The following is a 10,036-nucleotide window of genomic DNA, read 5'->3' on the forward strand; positions in this document are numbered from 1 at the left end:
GCCAAAACTAACACTAGACTTCCTGGTGCGGCGGCCCATAGTAGTAGATGCTTTCTCCGGTTCGTGAGTGCTGACAATATCCCTCCGTTCTCAACTCCGGCAGGGGCTCATGATCTCGTGGACTTCGTGCTGACAGTATTTTAACCGGCGAGAGGACTTCGTGATCTCGTGGGCCATCCGGTCGAGTGAACTGCTGCCTCTTATTAAGAGGTTTAGTCTAGCCCCAGCCCAACGCTGTGTCTTCTTGCCACCAGACGCCGTTGGCGACTTTGGCAGTTCACCATCGCCCCTCCCCCCCAACCCCGCCTGCAATACCGCTCAGGCACTCACGCCGACGCGTCGCTGTCGTTGCGCGATGGCGCTCCGCGTCCGTCCATCCTGTAACCCCACCTCGACACCCGCCAGCCACGTCGGCGGTTCCTGTGCACCGTTGCCGCGGACGGCTGCAACTGGGCAGCAAGCCTCGATGCCTCACTTTGGTTGTGCAAAAAATTTAACGTAGAACTCCGCCCTAGGTCATTTGTTTTGGGCTGGCTTCGCCACCGCTTAATCTTATCTCGCTCTACGCATGCAGCGATGAATCCTCTCAGTAGTGGAGCTAAGTCCATCGGGTCATGTTCCCTCTATCTAGAGAATCAAAATTCTAGGCGTGGTACTTGAAAGAGATGGGTAAAGAAATCGTTTTTGGGACAGCAGGGAGATGGGCTTTTGCTGCCGCTCGCTCTACAAATAGCGCTCGGAACTGACAGTGCTGGCACCAACAATATAATTCCGGCTCCCGTTCTTCGGAAACGGGTCCTGGAACCGGCCGGCATGGCGAGGCGGGTCCTCTCCGCGCTGCTTCTCGCAGCCCTGGCGTGCGACGTCGCGCACGCCAAGTTCGGCAGGCACAGCTTCCCCGAGGGCTTCATCTTCGGCACCGGCTCCGCGTCGTACCAGGTGATCCATGATCGGTGCTCATCCCTGCTGCACATTCCCTGACCCCTCTCTCCTCTCTGTCTCTGTGTGTACAACCATTCACCAGTCAGCCATGGAATGATTGCTGCCACGTACGTACGCTGTTGCTCGAACCATGTATGTGTACAAGCATTTGAGCAAGTTGGCGCCTTGCATTTTTGTTTGCAGTACGAGGGTGCCTACAAGGAAGGAGGCAAAGGTCCCAGCGTGTGGGACATCTTCAGTCACATACCAGGTCTCTACCAATTTATGTCTCTACGAATTTATGTACATGCGTTCTCAGTTCTCCCTAGTAATCCCTATGTCTGAATATGAGCTACTGAAAGTGGTAGTAGACTGGTACTGAGTAGCTGACATGCCGCGAACGGCTGCAGGTAAAATCAAGAACAATCATACAGGCGATGTAGCGGTTGACTTTTACCATCGATACAAGGTGATTTGCTTGGAATACCTTTTTTTCTTGAAGTACTTTTTATTATCTATCAAATTCTAAGATAATGATGAGAACCACACACAGGATGGTGAGCATAGGGGACTATACCTTGGCAATAGTGAATCGTAGTACGTGACGGGAAAAGCTGCAGTAACGACAATATAGATACATGCATGATTTTTAGAGATTGATCGAAGATAGTAGAATAATAAAAAAACTAGCTAACCATGCTATTTGCGCGGGACACCTTAGTAGAGTTAGCCCCGATCGTATTGGTCATTTTGACATTGCTGAATCGAGCTATATATATTTATTAGTAGTATGTGCTAATAATGATTGGTAAATGGAACCTGACCAATTTGCAGGAGGACGTGAAGCTCCTCAAAGACATGAACATGGATACCTTCCGGTTCTCAATTGCCTGGACCAGGATCCTGCCAAGTGAGTACATACTGAATTGGTGTACTAATGATGACCCTCGAACACACAAGCTCCATCTGGATCACTAAATTTCTTTGCTTTGAGTTGTGTGTCACCACGTGCTTTTGCTTTGCACTGCTGCTGCAGCTGGCTCCCTGAGTGGAGGAATCAACAAGGAAGGGGTGGCCTTCTACAATAACCTCATCAACGAGGGCATAGCAAATGGTAGTCGATCAATTAACTGATTGTTCGTATGAATAAATTTTCAGTAGTTCAGTAACCGGCAAATTATTACTGAATATTGTTTAGTAACTTGGTAAATTTAGTTCAATGTTTTGGCGATTACTTTTGTTAGTGTGTACTAGCATATCAACCCGTGCTCCCGCACGGGCTAATTAGAATTAATATAAATATGAGATCAATAATTATAATTATCTAGCTCATGCCTTTTTTCATCTATTAACTCTAAAATATATATGTATCATTATCTAGTTACAATATGTATTCGATATATATTTAGTTGAACTATTTCTTTGTGAGTTGTTATTCTCATCTCTTCAATTATACATGAACATGGTGACACATAACATGGGTAGTATTTTTATATAAAAAATAATATAAATAATATATTAATAAGGATAGAAATAGTAATTTAGAATTTTATATTGGTACATTTTAATATTTTACTATAATTATATAATTTAGATTTAGATTTAGGAGTAACTTATATGCAAATTTAGAGGGTTATTTATATTATTTTTATAATGCATAGGTGGGTAATTTACACGAAAATTAGGGGTTACTGTGGATTTTTTTTATAATGGTAGAGGCGGATAATTTAGATACATATTTATGAGGGTACTTTAGTCTATTTTCATAATGGTATAGGTAGGTAATTTATTAGGAAAGATAAAAGATCTGATGGTTATTATAATTATAGTTGTTGGATTGATGTCAGGATGTTTCTAATTTTTGTAAAATTTTATAGGATTTCTCTATTGTTTTAAATTTTATGTGAAGGCTCCAATTAATAATAGTAAGATATATATGCTCAACGTCTCGGCAATGACACCGACGTAATAATAAAAAATTAGAAGGTGGCCCGCGCTAATAGCCCGGGTAGCTACTTTTTTTATTTAATTCTTTTTAAAAAATTACATTGACAGAAGAGATGTATTTGATAATTTATTTATCTCTCGTTTGGTCTAGTTGAATACTATCTGCAACTTTCTATGCATAGGAATTCATATCAATCATCAAATTTTATATCATTGACATGTGGGGCTCACATGAGTCAATGACATATGGATCACGACGGTATATATCTAACTTTGGGATCTTTTAGTGGAACAGATTCTAGTTTTATGTTGCTTTGTTATATATTATAGTTGCATATTTTAGTACTTTAACCTGCAAAATCTTAATTTGTGGACTGAATTTAATTTTGGGTCACCTTGAATACGGATGCATATTGTACATATCTGTATTTGTATGCCCATAGAATCGTGAATCTTTGTTGACCACCATCAGATTAGTTTGTATAACTGAAGGTGTTCAGCAATATGCAACATTTATGCCTGCCTGCCTTTTCTATTCTCCTTTTTCTAGTTTCCTTACCCATTCAACGTTGTTGCTTCTTTATCCTTTTCTATTCTCTTTCTCTATACTTTTTTAGAGGTATAAATCATATTTGTGTTCCGTGCCTAGTGTTTTTTCATGTATTTATAGAAGATTAGACAGGGATAACAAAGTTAAGAATTATTTATGCTATTTGATTCCTCGCACGACTAAGTCTCTGATTTTTCCCAATGCTTTACTCTTTATCCTAGCGATTATTACTTGTATGGAACTATTTGTATGCCCACATAATCATGAATCTTCGTTGATCACCATCAGATTATTTTGTATAACTAAAGTTCTTCAGGAATATGCAACATTTATGATGATAATCCTTGTTTGGAGAAAGAATTGATTCTTCGGTGGATATTTCTCTCACATTGATTGGCATGCGTATTCATTGGACCACACTGACAATCATAAAGGTGTCGATGGTCTTGCAATAGATTGCAATATCTGAAACTCTACGCATTGTCATTATTTTTTTCATTCCTATCTTGATGTTTGGTTGCTCTAGAAGAAATGGATTGATTGAGTTCGACAATGATTTTGAGTAGAATCCAGTGTGCTTCATGCATCTGTATGTGCTGCAGGACGTTCTTGAGACTCGAAAAGTTGTGATTTGGAATCTAGGGCTAAGACTATGGTGGAGCCGTAGTGCACGGCGTTCCGAAGATTTTTGAAAGCAATTATCTCTTTCTATAGTACAGACACAATACAACTATGGTCGCGCTGTCACGCTTATACTGCTGTCATTTTTTTTGCATCTTTAAAGAGGGTTAATGCGAGACATAGATGGTAACATGAGTTTTTATGTCATGCGACCTCTATATTTAACTTTAGTTGGATACAAACACTTTTGGGTAGTTTAGAATATTACATTTTCACTAAATTAGACATGGACTCTGCCAATTTAGATGGCTAGATCTTCATTAAATCGAATGGTGTAAATCCTATACACAAATACTATGTAGATCTCCATTAAATTGGAGTATTTATTAACTTTATTTGGCATGAAATTCAAATTTGGGTATTTATTATTGCATTTGACCTATACTATTTATTTAGCTATTTTCCTTCTTAATATGCTTCTTAATAACTATACACATCAACAATAATATTTTGTATTCTAGTTCTTGCATTTATCTATTTATTAGTCATATTCGATGCCAATTTTTTTATATTTTAAATATTTAATTTAGCTATTCAGCTAATATCATTTTTTATCGAGTGCTAATGCTAATTTTTATAATTTTGTAATTTCAAATTTGCCTATTTAGTATCTTTGGTTAAGTCCTAATTTCCTTATTTTTAAATTTCAAATTAAGCTATTTACTAATCAAATTCGGCAAGAACTCTTTGTCATGTCCTAATTTTTCTTAATATTTTAAATCCGAAATTAGCTATTTTTTAATCGTATTTAATATGGACTCTTGAGTTATATTGAACTGTTAGATCTTCATAAAATCCAACGGTGCAAATCCTTCTCTTTTTTAGATTAACGTGGGAATTTCTAGACCCTCTCGGTGAACGTGGTGGCCCGCGCTAAAAGCGCGGGTAGCTAGTTTTTTTATTTAATTCTTTTAAAAAAATTACATTGACAAAAGAGATGTATTTGGTAATTTATTTACCTCTCGTTTGGTCTTGTTGAATACTACCTGCAACTTTCTATACATATGAATTCATATCAATCATCAAATTTTAGCTCACTGACATGTGGGGCTCACATGAGTCAATGACATATGGGTCACGATGGTATATATCTAACTTTGGAATCTTTTAGTGGAACAGATTCTATTTTTATGTTTCTTTGTTATATATTATAGTTGCATATTTTAGTACTTTAACCTGTAAAATCTTAATTTGAGGATTGAATTTAATTTTGGGTCACCTTGAATACGGATGCATACTGTACATATATGTATTTATATGTCCACAGAATCGTGAATCTTTGTTGACCACCATCAGATTAGTTTGTATAACTGAAGGTGTTCAGCAATATGCAACATTTATGCCTTCCTGCCTTTTCTATTCTCATTTTTTCTAGTTTCCTTACCCATTCAACCTTGTTGCTTCTTTATTCATTTCTATTCTCTTTCTCTATACTTTTTTATAGGTATAAATCACATTTGTGTTCCGTGCCTAGTGTTTTTTCATGTATTTATAGAAGATTAGACGGGGATAACAAAGTTAAGAATTATTTATGCTATTTGATTCCTCACACGACTAAGTTCCTGATTTTTTCCAATGCTTTACTCTTTATCCCAGCGATTATTATTTGTATGGAACTATTTGTATGCCCACAGAATCATGAATCTTCGTTGACCACCATCAGATTAGTTTGTATAACTAAAGTTCTTCAGGAATATGCAACATTTATGATGATAATCCTTGTTTGGAGAAAGCATTGATTCTTCGGTGGGTATTTCTCTTACATTGATTGGCATGCGTATTCATTGGCCCACACTAACAATCATAAAGGTGCTAATGGTCTTGCAATAAATTGCAATATCTGAAATTCTGCGCATTGTCATTATCTTTTTCATCCCTATCTTGACGTTTGGTTGCTCTAGAAGAAATGGATTGATTGAGTTCAGCAATGATTTTGAGTAGAATCCAGCGTGCTTCATGCATCTGTATGTACTGCAGGACGTTCTTGAAACTCGAAAAGTTGTGATTTGGAATCTAGGGCTAAGACTATGGTGGCGCCGTAGTGCACGGCGTTCCGAAGATTTTTGAAAGCAATTATCTCTTTCTATAGTATATACACAATACAACTATGGTCGCGCTGTCACGCTTATGCTGCTGTCATTTTTTTTTGCATCTTTAAAGAGGGTTAATGCGAGACATAGATGGTAACATGAGTTTTTATGTCATGCGACCTCTATATTTAACTTTAGTTGGATACAAACACTTTTGAGTAGTTTAGAATATTGCATCTTCACTAAATTAGACATGGATTCTGCCAATTTAGATGGCTAGATCTTCATTAAATCAAATGGTCTAAATCCTATACACAAATACTATGTAGATCTCCATTAAATTGGAGTATTTATTAACTTTATTTGGCATGAAACTCAAATTTGGGTATTTATTATTGCATTTGACCTATACTATTTATTTAGCTATTTTCCTTCTTAATATGCTCCTTAATAACTATACACATCAACAATAATTTTTTGTATTCTAGTTCTTGCATTTATCTATTTATTAGTCATATTCGATGCCAATTTTTTATATTTTAAATATTTAATTTAGCTATTCGGCTAATATCATTTTTTATCGATTGCTAATGCTATTTTTTATAATTTTATAATTTCAAATTTGCCTATTTAGTATCTTTGGTTAAGTCCTAATTTTCTTATTTTTTAAATTTCAAATTAAGCTATATACTAATCAAATTCGGCAAGAACTCTTTGTCATGTTCTAATGTTCTAATTTTTCTTAATATTTTAAATCAAAAATTAGCTATTTTTTATTCATATTTAATATGGACTCTTGAGTTATATTGAACCGTTAGATCTTCATATAATCCTACGGTGCAAATCTTTCTCTTTTTTAGATTAACGTGTGAATTTCTAGACCATGTCGGCAAACGTGATGGCTTCTTTTAACACTCTTTTAATAATATAATAGATAATCTCGTGATAGGGCTGAAGCCATTCGTCACCATCTTCCACTGGGACACGCCCCAGGTCCTCGAGAGCAAGTACCAGGGCTTCCTCAGCGAGAACATCATGTATGTGTCTGCTACATGTCACCGCGATCAGCATGTGTTTTTGAGTGGCACGTACGTGTCACCGGGCAGTCGTTGCTTCTTGTCAAAAAAGAAGAAGAAGAAAACTTTGCTCATACGTTCATTCACTGTGCAGCCAGGACTACGTGGACTTCGCGGAGGTGTGCTTCCGCGAGTTCGGCGACCGCGTCAAGTTCTGGACCACGTTCAACGAGCCCTGGTCGTTCGCGTCGCAGGGGTACGGGCGTACGGCACTGGCGTCCTCGCCCCCAGCCGGTGCTCGCCCTTCATCTCCAAGTCCTGCACCCCCGGCGACTCCGGCCGCGAGCCCTACGTGGTGACGCACCACATCCTCCTCGCCCACGCCGCGGCCGTGGCGCTGTACCGCGCCAGGTACCAGGCGGCGCAGCGCGGGCAGGTCGGCATCACGCTGGTGTCGCACTGGTTCGTGCCCAACACCGACACCGCCGCCGACCGGCGGGCCGTGCAGCGCAGCTTGGACTTCATGTACGGCTGGTACCTGGCCCACCTCGTGCGCGGCGAGTACCCGGGCACCATGACCGGCTTCCTCGGCGACCGGCTGCCGAGGTTCACGCCGGAGCAGAGGAGGCTGGTCAGGGGCTCCTACGACTTCATCGGCGTCAACTACTACACCACCTACTCCACCTCGGCGAGGCCCGCGCCCAACGGGCCGGCGCAGTCCTACGACGGCGACATCCGCGCCAACACCTCCGGGTTCCGCGGCGGCGTGCCCGTCGGCGAGCCGGAGTTCGTGCCCATCCTCTTCAACTCCCCGGCCGGCCTCCGCGAGCTCCTGCTCTACACCAAACGGCGGTACAACAACCCCGTCATCTACGTCACCGAGAACGGTATGCGATTGGTGATTGCCCTTCGTTCTCCGACCTGCTCTCGATCCATTGCAGAACGAACGCGCCATGGATATGCATGCTCTAACCTGCTCTACGTACTACTCCATCGTGTGTGCTGCACTGCAGGCATCGCCGAGGAGAACAGCGCGCGCATCCCGCTCAAGAAGGCGCTCAAGGACGGGCACCGGATCAAGTTCCACTCCCAGCACCTGCAGTTCATCAACCACGCCATCAGGGACGGGTCAAGGTCAAGGGCTACTTCACCTGGACCTTCATGGACTGCTTCGAGTGGGGCGACGGCTACCTCGACCGCTTCGGCCTCATCTTCATCGACCGCCTCAACGGCCTCAAGCGCTACCGCAAGCAGTCCAGCTACTGGATCAAGAGCTTCCTCAAGAGGAACAAGACGCACTACTGATGATCATGAGCTGAGCTCCATCGCCGGCTTTGATCAGCTGGTGCTGCGTCGTCGTTGCCGCGCCGGAGAATGGCTGTGATTGAGGGCCGGGATTTTTAATTTTCGGAGAGTGTGATGGCTGTCTACTGTGCTGCCAGTATTTTGTTTTTGCTTCTACTAGTTGCTGTCGCTGAGGGCCCAGTGAGGAGAAATAAAGCTCATGGCCGAGTTAGTTTATTACCAGTTCAATTGGGTAATGTAATTCAATTCTTCTGAAGCAAAATAAACCCCAACACGTGTTTCCATCAGAAACACATGTTTTCACATCTATACTGCAAGCGTCTGGAGTTTTAAAATCTTATTGACAAGGCGAAGCTATATAGAAATTAGGGGTGTCAATGCACCCATAGAAAAATAAAAAAATAGTGATCTTACTACTACTAATTGGAGTCTCTTTTAAAGCATCACGTGAAACCACTTACTAGCTAGAATCCTAGGTGGACAGTATAAAAAATAAAAAAATTCTAGAAATTTTCACAAAAATTAGAAATCATCAATGTGACAACTCTAATCATAATAGTCCATGGATCTATCATCTTCCCTAATAAGTTACCCACCTCTGCTATTATAAAAATACACTAAAATAACTCACTAAATATGTATCTAAATTATTATGCACCTCTGCCACTAAAAAAATCTAAAGTAACCACCTAATCTTCATGTAAATTACCCACCTCTTAGGCCATTATAAAATGTCCGTTCTAGAAATGGTCGACTGATAATGTTCGCGAAAAAGTTGCTTTAGCACGTTTCGGTTTTATTTGGCAACTATTGTCCAACCATGGAGTAATTAGTCTCAAAAAATTCGTCTCGTCATTTACAACAAAACTGTGCAATTAGTTATATTTTTAACTACATTTAATACTCCATGTGTATCGTAAAATTCGATGTGATGTACGTCAGTGAAAAATTTTGAGAACTTTTTGCGGAACTAAACACAGCCCGATGACAGCGTGCTAAGTGGCGTGAGTTGGGCCCTTGTTTGGTTTGGTTTAGCACAAGTAGCACAAAAATTTTGACCAATAATTAGGGGTACTAAATAAAGGTAATTTATAAAACTAACTCCACAGTCCTGTGCTACTTCGCGAGACGAACCTAATGAGGCATTTGACTGCACGATTAGATGATGGTACTGTAGCATCACTGTAGTCAATCATCGATTAATTACTATCATTAGATTCGTCGTGAAAAGTTACACCCATCCGTGAAAAAGTTTTGCAAATAAACTTCATTTAGTACTCCATACATGTAAGATTTTTTTCTCGGGAATTGTGTGCTATGGTATGATAGGGAAAACCAAACAAGACCTTGACGGCCTCTTCCGTCTCCCATCCCGGAGGACGGACACGCGGCACAGTGTCCACTCTACCCCCGTCAGGAGGCCCTTCCGCCCACGTGGGCGAGGCGTCCTTCGAGTATGGCTTAGGCCTTATTTAGTTCCACATGTAAATTTTTTGCATTCGAATCTTGTTAATTTGAAGTGTTAAATAAAGTTTATTTACAAAACTTTTTGTATAGATGGGTTATAAATCACGAGACGAATCTAA

At 40.4% G+C, this 10,036-nt stretch overlaps 1 pseudogene; it reads left to right on the plus strand.

The window, feature by feature from the left end:
• Positions 1-777: 777 nt before the first annotated feature.
• Positions 778-8,755, plus strand: LOC120658245 (annotated as a pseudogene).
• Positions 8,756-10,036: the final 1,281 nt, after the last annotated feature.

Source organism: Panicum virgatum, chromosome 2N (genome assembly GCF_016808335.1).
Source record: "Panicum virgatum strain AP13 chromosome 2N, P.virgatum_v5, whole genome shotgun sequence".
Taxonomy (NCBI): Eukaryota; Viridiplantae; Streptophyta; class Magnoliopsida; order Poales; family Poaceae; genus Panicum; species Panicum virgatum.